Genomic DNA, 15669 nt, shown 5'->3' on the forward strand with positions numbered 1-15669 from the left:
CAGACAAAAAGTAACATGTGACCAACACAAAGGAGCACAACAGTCAAACCCAAAATGATTACCTGATCTGCTACAACACAAAACCAAAAGTAGCAACAAATAATCACAACCAAGTGATCTGTTGTCTCCACCACACAAACAGTCACATACAAGTGGCCCTATACCACAACAAGTTACTTTAATCCAAAAAGTTCAGTAAATCAAGCGTACTAGTGACCAACCACAAAATGGAGAGCTATGGCCACACAATGATCACATCAAGGGTGGCTCAGCACCCCACAGTGTTATTGCCATCACCTGGCCAACAACACTCACAAGTGATCCAACAAAATAGCCATATTCCCCACAACACTAAAGGTCACAGCACAAAACACTCACCTCACAAGGATCTCATTAGCATCCATCCACACTGACATATGCACACACAGGGTGTGCACACAATGCCAACTTAAAAACAGCCTACCTGCCTCAGCTACAGACCATAATCAAGAATGGTCTCAAACCTCCTACCAAGTTTGGTGCCACTGATTTACTATGTGCAACTCCCATCCTAAAATGCTAAAAAACAATAAAACTTTACCTGTCTAGTCTTCAGTGGTGTACCGGGCTCGAGGCACCTTTAAACGCAAACTCAAGGATAGGCAGCAGACCGGGGTACAGTCTCCCACCAAACCCTGAAGCGTACCCCCACCCAGGATAGCCACCAAACACAATAAACTAAAACAATAAAGCAAAACAACAAACAAGTGCTTCGATGGAAGGGCAGCACAGCCACCCAGCTGAAACACACTAACTAAAGGGAGTTTGCACAATTACAGTGACCACCATCACTCACCCACTTAAAAGCAAAACAAACTGACATTCAGTCTCCACTAAAATGTCCAAATATCCCGGACGAGCCCCCACTTATGTTACGACCCGGCTCAAAAGCCGCAACATAAAAAAAGGAGATGAATAACAGAGTGTGGGTGAGAAGAGGTTTCATCCTAAAATGGAAAACCAGGTTGGCTAAAATGGCTGGTGCCACCAAGGCAAAGACTAGTGCACTGCCGGGATGCTTGCCTCAGGTATGCTTTTATCCACACCTGACTAGGTGTGGCCAATTAGCACCAGCTGAAAACACTGAGACGATTAAAAGCTGCAGAGGGACGTAACAGTGGTGCTTGTGTAAACTGTAACTGCATTCAAAAGAAGGACTGTGAACGGAGGCCGGGGTCGGAGTTGGCTGAAAACAGGTGGAGCGTTTAGCTCCAAGAGCCTGGTTCCGATTGGCTTCCCTTGCGCCACAAGTTAAAAACCGGTTTAGCTGTTTGTCTTGCTTTGTTGACAGGTGAAAAATCTCTGAACCAGCGTGGCCTGTGTTACGAGTTCAAAATTGGGGATGGAGACAAGAGGAAAAACCACAATAACAACACTGGTCTGGCCGGGTTAAGTCAAACGATGATTTTAATAGTCACACGCGTGGGAGATGGACACTGTATGCAGACAGCCTCAGATCTCAAAATGGTGGAGCATTGATCAAACTTTTATAGCCTCTGGTGCCTCCACCTTATCATAAAAGCCTAAACATTCACATGCTTTTCTCTCACACAGCGCCTAAGCTACGACCTTGGCTCCCTGTTTATCTGCTCCTGCTGAGATGGGGCAGAAAACTCCAGCATGTTCTCTTCTAATCAGACAAATAAGGCGATGACTTTCTGCGAACAGTATTTCTTATAACATCATAAAACAATATCATTCATCCACAATAAATCAGCAGTCTAATGTAATGCAAATCAGTTTAACTAATGCAATAGTTGTCAGCTTCTTCTAATTCAGGAAAATAATGCCAACTAAAACTACATAATAATTCACAATCTTTAATTAGGGGTCTAACATGGCATAAAATAATATTATAATTTAACACCTGCAAGCGCAGACCCAACATCTACCGTGATGGAGTCTACTCCCCGCTGCTGTGTCAATTATTGTAAATTGAAATGTTATCAGGAAATGATCAGACAAGACAGGGTTTTCAGGAAACACTCCCAAGTGTTCAGTTTTAAATGGTAATGTAGCCTTTAATATTTATTAGATAAGCCACATGCATTATGATCCCTCAGTACAATCCAATATTTTCAGCTGGCTGAAACATTTTCAAATAATGAGCTTCCAATGATGAGTGAAACAGTAAGAGCACGTGGAGAGTGTTAAATATCAACACTTCAACACTTGATTCCTCATAGGCATCCAATGGAAGACAAAACACTACTCAGTAGACCATTTCACATTTTATTCTCTTACACAATTACTTCTAGAAGGAAGATGCATCCTCCATGACACATTGCCGCGGATCTCAAAAGGGTGGTGTGCCCCTAACGGTTATATTACCAGCTCTCTCATTCTAGCCTAAACAACAGTGTTTCAGTAACTTTCCACTAGAAGATGCTCCCCTGTTATCTGCTTTTCCCAGGCAAGCGTGGGCAAGAGTCTACAGCATTCTAACCCCCAAGGACACGTAGTCTAATGCCTTTATTTCCCAGGGCCGTGTCTACTTAATACTACACTATACAGTTATATGGCATTTTAGTTAATTCAAATCATGGAATTGCGGCACTTCAAATAATTCCATCCCAACAAGAGTTTGGAAAAATCCCATTAAGAAAGAGAAATCAAACCTTTGGATTCATTTTAATGAGCTCAGACTTGTTGAAAATGCAGAGGAGCTGGTTGTGAACTGAGCTTCAGAGAAACACAACGTACTGATACTCACTGTGAAGCTTTGAGTGGAAAAAGACAGAAAAAAACAGCATGTGGAGCCTGGAATAACGGGAGCTTCCATCTTTAAAGGACTGAAGAGGAAGAAGTTTACAAGAACAGTTTAAAACATCAACTGATTGAATCCATGAATCTGAAAACGTGTTTCTGAGTGAAAGAGAGACATGTACAGTCAGAGTGTTTATCTAACAGGAGGACACTCTTTACATTCAATTCAGCACAGACTCACTGAGGCACCAGGAAACCAGAGGTTAAATCCAGGATAAAGAGTTTCAGTGAATGTGGTTTTCAGGGTGTGCAGATGGATCAGAGTGTCAGAGGAGACTCTGTAGAAGGACAGAGTGCCAGCAGGACAGTCCACATACACTGCTACTCTGTTAGAGACAGAGGAAGAAGAGTTGATGGATATTCCTTTGTTGTTGTGCCTGACAGAATCAGGACCATCATTAGTGCAGTACAGACACCAGGACTGATCATTCCATCCAAAGATACACGCTTTACTGTTTCCTTTCCTTCTGACTCTTCTGTAAGTGACTGATATGAGAACCGTTCCTTTCCACTCGACCTCCCAGTAACAGCGACCAGTCAGACCATTTCTACACAGCAGCTGAGTAAGTCGATCAAATCTGTCTGGATGATCAGGATATGATTGAACCTCCTCCACATGTGTCATCTTCCTGTTGTTGTCAGACAGTTGGAGCTTTGTGTGTACTGTGTCTGTGTCGATTGTGAGTTTGCAGGAATCTGATGAGAGAACAAACACAATCCAGCTGCAGTTATTGATCCATCATCTGTTCATTGATTGACACTTTGATGATGACTCCTGACATCAGAGATGTGAATGATGAAGATGGTTGAATGTGTGCTGCTTTGTTTTCATGAATCCCATTAAAAACACACTTACACTTCCTCAGACCTGGTGTCAGCCATTGGACTCCAGCAGGCTCCACCCTGAAAGGAGGAGGGGAGGGGGTGTCAGACCAGCACAGTCTTAGCATGCACACATGGCTATTACATGGCTCTCATACACATACTGTTACACACTAACAAAAGGAACACTACAACATTTTTACATCATACATACATCATAATCCTTTGTCTCACTTTACTGATTACCTACAGAAAGTTACTCCTTCAGTCAGCAAGGAATAATCTACATTGCGCATGAGCATCACTTTTTAGATAAATGTGGGACTTACTGGTCCTTCCGGGAAACTTTTGCAGAGCTCTGTGAGAGAGGTTCCTTTAAAATCAACTGATTCATATTTTCGTAGATCACATTACAGAGTTATCTTATAATATCAGTTTCTCAACATAATACTCCATACTTTATATTCAGTATAAACCCATGGAATTCACCCATCTAAATCATCGAATTCAGGTGTTCCAATAACATTCATTGCCACAGGTGTTTAAAATAAAGTACCTAAGGGAAGCATGCATGTTAGAATAGTTGAAAAACCTAGTATCATTGTAAATGTGGTATCTTTATAGAATGTTCAAAAAGTCCAGGAAAAAAAAGAAGAAGCTTAAAATAAAGATGGAAGCATTAGGGAATTTGTGTGAGGTTGTATTTCAGGATTGGGCTCAAGCTCTTGGTATCGCCAAAATTAGCACTTTATGCTTCAGTATGCTAAGACATTTTGGACAATTTATGACCGGCCTTAAAGGGTTAATATGCCAGGCAGGGAGTGTCATGGAACAGACATATTATAGTTATTTAAGAAGTGTTACTACCACCTAGTGGTAACTAAGCAGAATGTCTTTTTTGTAGAGGAAGTGGTCTACAGGAAGTAGTGTGCTCTTTAGCTGCTACAGTAAAAACATTTGTAATCTGATGGCAATCTCTGCAATCCTGCTGTTAAAGTCCACAATATCGGCTTCATCCGTAAGTTCCTATACATTTAATGTGTATTAGTAAGTTTTGACACTATTTTGAGTTAAATCACATGGAGGCAGGTAGATGCTTGTATTTTTTTCAGCAGATGTTTAATTTGTGGTCATGTATCTTTCATTGGAGCAATATTAGAGAATTTATTTTCATCATTAAATCCTTCCAAACACAACAAGCAGCCTGTTTCTTGGAGGATGAAGTGATGGGAATAAAGAATGTTAAGCTAGCTGTATAGCTGAAATTACATTGCCTGCAACAAACTTTAGTGAGGGCAGCATAGAGCTATAGCCAGTTAAAATTATTGTTCCTGGGCAAGTTCTTGGTGTCCCAATTTGTAAGTATCTCTCAATTTTCTTGACAAAGTGGACTAATGTTTCTTTTGTGAGCAAAGGAAAAATGGAAAGAAATGTTCCCAGCTCCTCCTCTTCTATTAGACATTCTCCTCATACCTGAGAGTGTCTAGTCCCCAGGATGGATCCATCAATCCTGCCGACAGCAGTTTTATTCCTGAGTCTCCAGGTTGATTGTAGCTCAGATCTAGCTCTTTCAGATGAGAGGGATTGGAACTCAGAGCTAAAGCCAGAGAAGTACAGCCTTCCTCTGTGATCAGACAGCCTGACAGACTGAAAATACACCAAACAACAATTCATCAATAGACAGCTCTCTTATGTACTTCATTTTTTTTTCTCATTTTCTTCAGTTGTCTTTTGCTTTATTTATAGTGAGACAACTACAACTATAATATTTGTTGTCTCTCTCTCTTTTTTTTTTTTAATAATCCACATCTACTTTTGAAAACTCTAGGAACTATATGTAGTTCATGCATAACTGTACATTTCTGTATCAAATTGATATCAAGGAAACAAAGGGCTTGTTTTTTTCTAAAAATCATACCAATAACAATACAGATGCCTTTAACTAATGAGTGCAGTTCATAGATCAATCTGGCCTAATATTAGGAACACCTACACATATATTCTGTATGTATATTCTCTGATATGCTTCTTTAGGCAGTTAGCTAATCATCAGGTAAGGCCTTATTGCTTTGTATTTCAGGGATGTCTTTGCTGCAGTTCTGATAGTTGACAAACTTTCCTTTATGGTTCATCTTGGCCTCTATACCCCTTCATGGAGGGTAATTCTCCTTGTGGATGTTTGTCTTGTAGCCAAAAATTTCAAGGATCACTGTTGATATGGTGTAGATCTGTTGATTGGTTTTTAGTGTTGGCCGTAGTAGAGATTGTCGATTAAGATGCACTCACATTTTCTAGTAAACTTTCTACTCCAGTCCAGGTTTTCAGCAAATGATTCCTTCAGATTGTCTGTGCGCAGGGTAAACAGACTAAACTAATTTAATACTGGATGCTTGTTATCTTTGGGTCTGAGTTGGCACTGTATTAACAACAGACTTGATTTCTTCTTGAAAATTACTGCATGGGTCCACAACCACATCAGGACAGTGCCACCTGAGATTTCTGCAGATTCTTGGAAATGTTTTTCACTAGAATTTAAAAAAAAAAAAAAAAAAAAAAAAAAAAAAAGTCTTCCCAACTTCATTTGTTCCATAATTTGTAGACACAGTCTTGTTGATTTTTGTATCTGGACATAGCATTTTCAGTCGATGTCACTCATCCAAGTTTTTTAGTCTCCCTAACTTTATAAGTAGTACATTTGCAGAATTACTGTTTGACAAGTTAACTCTTTTGGCTGGATCACTAATCAAGACTCTACTTGTGTTTTAGAGCCCAAAATACCAGGTGACCTCAGGAAAAATCACTGACAAATGTGTCTCAGCATCTCTGTGGATGTATATACAATATACTTTTTCTTTTGGCAATCTAGTTAAATGCCAAATGTTGCTTTCTCCTATTTTTCTACAGTCCTATCTCAGCCCTGACTTTAAGTTTCATAACAATAAAAGGAAACTAAAATGCTTTGAACACAAATGGCCCTAAATCTCTGAATGATCATTGCCTAAGTAATTTATACAAACAAATCTAAAACAGAATTTGCACATCAAACATTTTTAGATAGCAAATAAGAATCTCATCATGCATGTAACATGTCAAAATGTAATTTTACATTTTTCTAAAGTTCAGCTGTATATGCAATAATAATTATCCAGAAATTCTGACTTTTTGAATTAAAGTGGAAAAGTTTGCTTACCTGAGAGTTTCCAGTGTACAACAGAGACTCTGCAGTCCTGTAGAGAGCATCTTCACTCCTGAGTCGTGCAAGTTGTTGTTACTCAGATCCAGCTCTCTCAGATTAGAGGACTGTGAGCTGAGAACAGAGGTCAGAGCTTCACAGCTTCTCTCTGAGAGGTTACAGCCACCAAGTCTGAAACACAATAACATTTCTGACAAAAAAATCCACAATGGTTTACCTAAAACCTATTGTTGTCATCTGAGACTGAAGATGTCACTTGAATGACAAAACGTCCCTCCCAGTGAGACTATTATGCCCATATGAACAGAATCAACTTCACTTTAAGATTAATTCAGTAATTGAGTATGAATACTTGTCTGTTTCTCTTTGTTAATCCTGCATTAGATTGGTGAAAAGCCCAAGGTATACCCTGACTCCCACCGTTAAGGGTGATTGGATAGGCTCCAGCTCTTCCACCCACTCTACACCTCCTGACCCGATAAGTAGGAGAAAATGGATGGATTTTCCGTTAAGTATTTTGAAAATGAAGGGATGAGCACAAATTTACTTACAGTGCTGTATTTGAGTTTTTGACCACTGGCAGCAGCCTCAGAAAAGCCTCCTCTGAAGCTGAGTAATTCTTCAGGTCAAACACTTCCAGATCTTTTTCTGATGACAGTAAGATGAAGGCAAGAGCTGACCACTGAGCAGGAGACAGTTCATTTGTGGACAGACTTCCTGAACTTGTGTACTGTTGGATCTCTTCCACTAGAGAAAGATCATTCAGTTCATTGAGACAGTGGAACAGATTGATGCTTTTCTCTGCAGACAGATTCTCACTGAGCTTCTTCTTGATGTACTGAACTGTTTCGGGATTGGTCAATGAGCTACTTCTTGTCTGTGTCAGCAGACCTTGTAGGAGAACCTGATTGGTCTGCAGTGAAAGACCAAGGAGGAAGCGGAGGAACAAGTCCAGGTGTCCATTTCGACTCTGTAAGGTTTTGTTCAAAGCACTCTGGTAGAAGAATGTAGGATCTATTGTTTTAAATTTCTGGGAACTTTTTTGTTCTTCCAGCAGATTGAGTCCAGAGTTGCTGAAGGTCAGATGGACATGAAGAGCAGCCAGAAACTCCTGAACACTCAGATGGATGAAGCAGAACACCTTGTCCTGGTACAGTCCTCTCTCCTCTTTAAAGATCTGTGTGAACACTCCTGAGTACACTGAGGCTGCTCTGATATCGATGCCACACTCTGTCAGGTCTGATTCATAGAAGACCAGGTTTCCTTTCTGCAGCTGATCAAAGGCCAGTTTTCCCAGAGACTCAATCATCTTCCTGCTCTCTGGACTCCAGTGTGGATCTGTCTCAGCTCCTCCATCATACTTGACCTTCTTCACTTTGGCCTGAACCACGAGGAAGTGGATGTACATCTCAGTCAGGGTCTTGGGCAGTGGTCCTCCCTCTCTGGTTTTTAGCACATCCTCCAGAACTGTAGCAGTGATCCAGCAGAAGACTGGGATGTGGCACATGATGTGAAGGCTTCGTGATGTCTTGATGTGGGAGAGGATTCTGTGGGCTTGCTTTTTATCCCTAAATCTCTTCCTGAAGTACTCCTCCTTCTGTGGATCAGTGAACCCTCTGACCTCTGTCACCATATCAAAACATCCAGGAGGGATCTGATTGGCCGCTGCAGGTCGTGTGGTTATCCAGAGGCGAGCAGAGGGAAGCAGTTTCCCCCTGATGAGGTTTATCAGCAGCACATCCACTGAGGTGGACTTTCTAGGGTCAGTTAGGATTGCAGTTTTGTGGAAGTCCAGAGGAGGTCAACACTCATCCAGACCATCAAAGATGAACACAACCTGGAAGTCTTCAAAGCTGCAGATTCCTGCTTCTTTGGTTTCTTTAAAGAAGTAATGAACAAGTTCCACCAAGCTGAACTTTTCCTCTTTCAGCACATTCAGCTCTCTGAAGGTGAATGGAAATATGAACTGGATGTCCTGGTTGGCTTTGTCTTCAGCCCAGTCCAGGGTGTATTTCTGTGTTAAGACTGTTTTCCCAATGCCAGCCACTCCCTTTGTCAGCACTGTTCTGATTGGTTCATCTTTTTCATGTGAGCCTTTAAATATGTCTTCATGTCTGATTGTAGACTCCAGATTGTCTAGCTTCTTAGATGCTGTTTCAATCTGTCTGACCTCATGTTCATTATTAACCTCTGCAGTCCCTCCCTCTGTGATGTAGAGCTCTGTGTAGATCTGATTCAGAAGGGTTGGATTTCCTGCTTTAGCAATCCCCTCAAACACACACTGGAACTTCTCCTTCAAAGTAGATTTAAGTTGATGCTTAGTCCACTCAGCATTCCTAATTAAAGTTCCTAAATGAGTCAATAGACAAAAATATCAATAGGAATTATTATATGCACATATTTTGAATATATATGTGTATTTATTGAATCAATACTAGAACCCCAGTTTATCTAGCAGCTTAAATCATTTGAGAAATCCTCTTACTGCTCTGCACTTCATCAGCCAACTCCTCCTGCTTCATTCTCCTCAGGAAGTTCAGTATGATGTTTACTAATGATTCTCTACTGTCCTTATGGCATTCTTCCTCACCCTTGAATGCCTGGTTATTCTCCGTTTGACTCTGTGAGCATTCTGCGTAATCTGGATTCAGAACCTTCTGTATCTTTTTAAGTTCTTCTTTTACAAAAGTGATCATTTTGTCTTCCAAGACCTGCAATGGAATACTTCATGAATGAGGGTGGGGAGGTGGGCCATAGATACTGAGAGACAACAGAGCAAAATGCAAGTGACAAGAGGTGGAACAGAGACACGAAGTATTTGTATAAATGAGAGTGCAGAGAGAAGCTTAGAAAAGAGAAGCATCATCACAAGTTTCTCAGCTTAAGCTCACCACTGACCGTAACTACAAGGACAAATGAAAGTTGGAAGCCTTAAAAGACAGGTGTCTTTCTATTGAAACCAAACTGGTCTCTGATTTAACAGGAGAGGATCTTCAGAATTATTCATCTCATTCTATTGTTAGAAACTTTAGGAACCAAAAGTAAACCTGCAGTTTGTGAGTGAATTGGTTGATATAATAAGGAAATATGAGCTCTTAAATGAAAGATATGATATTCAGCTAATGTCAAGGTTATGTGACATCTCACCTCTGCCACATGTTAATTACACCCTGATGCAACCACTGGCTTGAACATTTTTGCAACCTCTGTTTTACAACCAATTGTTCACAGTAAAGGCTAAATTCATAGAAAGCAATTCAATTATGTGTAATATCCAGAGTCCTAATGAAATCCAAACCTTGACTTCTTTTAAAAACTTGATGAAGACATTTCATGAAACACCAAGGAATATTTTTTCTATAATTCTTACTAATTAGCTAGAAAGAAGCTAATTTTTAGCTAATAGTTTACTGGGCCCTACAAACAGAGCCAGCATTTGACATGTATTTGCATGACATAATTATGTCATGCAGTTTAGAGGAGGCAGAGGTCTGTCAAATACCCCTGCCTCCTCATCCAACAAAAATAGTTGTTGTATATGTACAGACCATAAATATGGAGTCCAGCTGTGTTTGATGCTGCTGGGCAGCCTGACCACTGGGAAGCTCTGAGCTCTGCTGGTCCACTCTGTGGAGGCATCATGAAGATCAAGAATAATAATAAACATAACCAATTAGTCAAGATGCTGGTCCTTGACATAAAAATAATAATAATAATAATAATAGTAACAAAAAAGCAATAATTTCTAAAGTGTGTCTATGCTAATGCTAGGGCAGTTCTCACAAGATATCAGAATCTATATTGTTGGAGCAAAGAACTGCTGGGTTTTAAATAGAGAGCCATCTGTACAAATGTCCAGATTATCCATCCATCCATTTTCTTCTGCTTAGGGGTCATGTGGGACTGTAGCCTTTTCCAGCTACCATAGAGGCAGGCTGCACCCTCGACAGGTCGCCAATTTGTTGCTGGGCTAACACCATTCACAGACAACCATTCACATTCAGACCTATGGGCAATTTAGATTGACCAATTTACCTAACACCACTAACTGAACTCACCCAAACATGGGGAGAACATGTAAACTCCACATAGAAAGACCCCGGCTAGGTGGTGGAATAAAACTCAGGACCAACATCCAGAGTAATACAAAAGTAATACAAACTATAAAATTTTCATCTTTGTAGAATTTGTTATAATTATGTGGTGACAGTGTAAAGATACCCTCCACTTTTGAAATTTCAGCCGTTTTAACATTGTTCTTTATGTGAGGCTTGGATGGAGGAGGTTTTGCTTTGATGCCATTTGTGAGAGAACTGTAAATCCCGTCTCAATGAGAATGAAACTGGATGATAGAGGACTACAACAACTACATTTTTTCTTCACTAAAGAAACGCCTCCTCCCACATGCATTCTTTAAACTCTAACTGCTGTGTTCGTGGAAACACTCCAACACACACTGCTTCACATATGAAAATAGAAATGTGTGTGAAAAAGAGCTGAGTTGACATTGATCATGGTGGAGGATTTATTCATAAACACTGAGTCACAACAACATTTAGACACACATTACCTCTCTGCAGGAGGACAGAGGCCTGATTTAAATGTTTCAATATAATCCTTTGATTGGTCACTCTTGAAGGACACACAGCTGGTGCCAGGTTCATGGGGATCAGATATCAGATTGATCCTGATAGGAAAAAAGAAAAAAATACTTTAAGTTTATTTCCTTGATTTAAAAATCCAAATAGTTTAATAAAATCTATAAATAAATGTAAAAAAAAAAAAAAAACCAAACAAACCAAATTATCCAGCCATTCTCTTCCTGTCATTAGTTTTCCATTTTGTTCATATTCTTCTGCAACACTTGAATATTTCTAAATGTCAGCATTAAACTAGGCATGAAACATTGCATACATAAAGGCCAATTTAGACCATGGAGCCCTAACACTGTCTGTGAAGCTGGATTTAAGAAATAAGCGTTTCCTCTACAGACATGCTGATAGATATCAGGACTAGTACTTTGGTGAAAAACTGAGTTAGCTTTGTGCGTTTATGTTGTAAACTGCTTGGATGTGCTTTGTAAAAAGATGTTTTGTTGCATAAAATTTGGGATGATCACATGCTATGGACATCTGCTCTGATATCTATCTGCATCACATCTTGAGGAACCATGAAATACTGATGGGAAGTGGGCTACTGGAATAACAAAGGATGAGATTACAGAATATTGGAATGCGCATATAATTCTAGCAAATAGCTCCACCACTCAGGCTAGAGACAGAATGATACTAGATGAGCATATCAGAAAGGATGCAACCCATAACAAAAAAGGTCAGCTGCTAGTGGATCTAAGAGCAAAACACAGCAACTTTCCTGAACAAGATCCATTGACCATTAAAGTGGCGGAAATCCATGAAAAAGTATCCAGTATGAAGAGTTGGACAGCACCAGGTCCTGACATGATTCACACCTACTGGTTGAAGCTGACTAAACTCCATGAGCTGCACAAACAAACCTGATGCTAATTAACGAGAGCCACGCAGAGTGGCTAAATGAAGGCTGGACAGTTCCAATCGCCAAGGATACCCAGAAGGGACCAATCACAACTATTGACCAATGACCTGCCTCAGCACACCATGGAAGCTTCGGTGAAGCTTGTTGGGCTTGAACCAAGTGTCACAGCAGCTAAGATGAAACGAAACATGGCTCAATACACGAGGGGGAGAAAGAAATTTCAATTCAATTTCAATTTTAGTTGTACAGTGCCAAATCGCAACAACAGTCGCCTCAAGGCACCTTATATTGTAAGGTAGACCTTACAATAATACATACAGAAAGTAATTGGCAGAAATACCTGAGGGGCAAAACACCAGCAAATGGGAATTTACGAAAGAGACGGTCTGTCCCCACTGCGATTCTGCATAGGTCTGAACCCCATCAGCAAGATTCAAGGCAAGCAATGGGGAAAACTGCAAGAGCACCTACGTCCTGTTGCTCTTTAACATACAGTTTAAATGGGATTGAGGGAATGATGTGTTTGCACTGCAGTTTATATCCAGCAACATCAAACAGTTATATAAAAGAGTTCACGTTACTAACAGCTCACCTCTCTGCAGCAGATACAGGATGGACATTAAAATAAATGGGGTCCTTTTTAGACCAGTCACTGTGTAAGGACACAGAGGTGGGTTCAGGTCCAGGCTGGTTCCTGTGAATAATGATGCAGCAGTGATGTGAGTGCTGAGCTGTGACATGGAGAAGAGTCATGGACAGTTAGAGATGGTCATCTCACCTCTGAGCTTTGGTCTGGCTCTCATGTTCCCCACACAGAGTGCTTTTAGAGGGAGGGGCTCCCTCCTCTCTGTCCTCACACTGATCCATGCTACTGAAATCACATCAGCTCACACACACTTTCTACCTTCACCTGCAGAGGAAACACAAATTATTCATCCATACATTCTCTCGCTTATCCTTTTAAGGGTTAGGGGGGTGGGCTGGAGCCTATTCATAGGGCTAGAGGTAGGGTACACCCTGGACAGGTTGCCAACCTGCTATAATGGGGGTTTAGCTGAGGAGGGAGACAATGAGGAACATTTAGTCCAGTTTGTGCAACAGAATAAAGACAAAGGACAAACTCCTCGACATTTATGTTTACACACGCTGTGGCCTAACTGCTCACATCTGGAAATACTTAAGACGGGCTTTCTAGTTGGGCTTCTTGCCTTGGCCCTGAGCTGGCACTGTTACAGAAACATTTCAAGTCCCCAACTGCAGTCCTGTCACATATACATCTTACCATTTGTGAAGCTCTCAAACATATCCCATGGCTGGCAGTTCTTTCTGAGTTCATCAAAGTGTCCTTGTGTCATGTGTGAGACAGACAACGCTTCATACACACACACACACCGCTGACCAGAGGTGGAAAAACTACACATCACCTTTCAGTAGAAATACACACACTTTTGCTAAAAATATTCTAGTAAATGCTGGAAAAAAAACACTTATAGGAATAAACACTGCTCTTTGAGTGAAATTTCAACAAGCTATTTATGTGGAAAGGCTTTTTGTGTCAAGCTTCACTGTGAATGTAAATTTTGAAGCAGTTTGGTTGTACACTGATAAAAAAAAAACATAATTTTCTCTCTCACACTGTCTGGCTGACACATGAACACTGAGACTGTGCAGCATCATTTGTCACATCTGCCCTGCAGCTAAACCAAACCAACATTACCAACATTAGTCATTTTATTTTAAAACAACCAACAGGAAATGGCAGCATACAGCTTTGTATCACTTCAAATAGAGAGATGACCATTTCCTTCTGAGAAATAAAAACACAAAACAGTTTTTATTACAAATAAATTAATAAAACATCACTTGTTCATCAAATTGTTTGATTCCAGTCACTTAATAATCTATAATCATGTGGATGTGATTATAGATCATCAAACTAGAAAAAAGATGTAACTGCATGCAGCATAGTTTTAGTTTGAAGCACACCTGAGCATTGAAAAGCATCATTATGTTATTTAACAGGACTGTATAAACATTAACACAGATCAGTGGTTTGTTTGATTTACATATTAATCCAAATCAGACATAGTTGTTTTGAACATATTAAATAACAGTCTGACGTCCTGTTCTGCTCCATTACTTTCTGTGATGCCTCAACTCAAAGGAATGTTTAACTGAACATTTCCTCATGTCTGAGTATGTGTGTGTCTGTCTGTGAACATTAACCAAGTAATTCAAACTTCGTTCCAATCAACTTTTTTCTTCTTTGAAAACTCAATTTGAAATAGATTAAACACAAGTATTAGGGTTTGTTTCTGCACTTTACACATTCTTTAGTTATTGAGGGGCAGATATAAACATATTTAACGCAATATTGCTGGCATTATCCAGCAGAGGTTTGTGGCCAAATTCAGCACAACTAACTCAAATGACTTTAAGCGGGCCTTCATTGAGACTGAAAACATTTCAAAATGTTTAATAAAAAATCCAAAGACGTCAATGGAAGGCTATGCAAGAAACACAATAAACCACACACTGACCAACTAAAAATGATTAAAAGCATCAAACAGTAAAAGAAGAAAATTCCACTGATTAAGAAGACAAAGTACAAAATAAACATAAAACCTTAAGAGTCTGGCAGCAGGAGTCAAAGTGTTCATCACAACATAAAGACAAGGAAAACCTGAATGTCTGCTGCTTAAGAACAAACTGATTAAATCATCCCTGCACTTCCCTGCACTTAGCTTGCTTCCTACTAATGAAAAAGTGATGGCAACAGCATGTTGAGTATTTATACTGCCACCCCCAATATTTAGGGTCAGCCACTCCAAAGTTTAAATGTAATCAAAGTAAAATAAAAAAACACTAATTTAATGCCTTGTACATATCATTTGTATTAAGCCTTTTGGTTCTTAGTCAACACACAAGGCTAAGTCGTTAAAGGGTTAACCTGGCCGGGGGTGAGAATGTTGGCTGCACTCGGACCCTGCTCAGTATACAGCTAATCTGCTCTTCACAGATGGAGGCAGTGCTAGCTACTCTATGGCTGTATCCCAATTCAGGTTCGGCAGCCTTAAAGTACACAGCCTCAACAGTCCTCAAGGGCCGCGTACTCAAAGACCGCTAAGGCCGGAAGTGCGAGGCTTGTAGGCTTGTGAAATAGGTTGCCTAGCAACCATGACACTAACAGCTGGAAATGTTTCATACAGCTTTGTTTGACAAAAATGAAGGAAAACATATTTTGTTCATTTGTTTCTACATGAGCTTTGTGTGATTTAATAAGCATCTGAGGCTGAGACCACAGGACTGTAAAACATGATTGTTGGGCTTCATTT

General features: G+C 40.1%; 2 pseudogenes; one reads left to right on the plus strand and one right to left on the minus strand.

The window, feature by feature from the left end:
* LOC113019593 (NACHT, LRR and PYD domains-containing protein 12-like) overlaps positions 1-13201 on the minus strand; it is an 82688-nt pseudogene extending 69487 nt beyond the window's left edge.
* LOC113019578 (protein NLRC3-like) overlaps positions 1-15669 on the plus strand; it is a 576297-nt pseudogene that overhangs the window by 435071 nt on the left and 125557 nt on the right.

This window comes from Astatotilapia calliptera, chromosome 3 (genome assembly GCF_900246225.1).
Source record: "Astatotilapia calliptera chromosome 3, fAstCal1.2, whole genome shotgun sequence".
NCBI classification, from domain to species: domain Eukaryota; kingdom Metazoa; phylum Chordata; class Actinopteri; order Cichliformes; family Cichlidae; genus Astatotilapia; species Astatotilapia calliptera.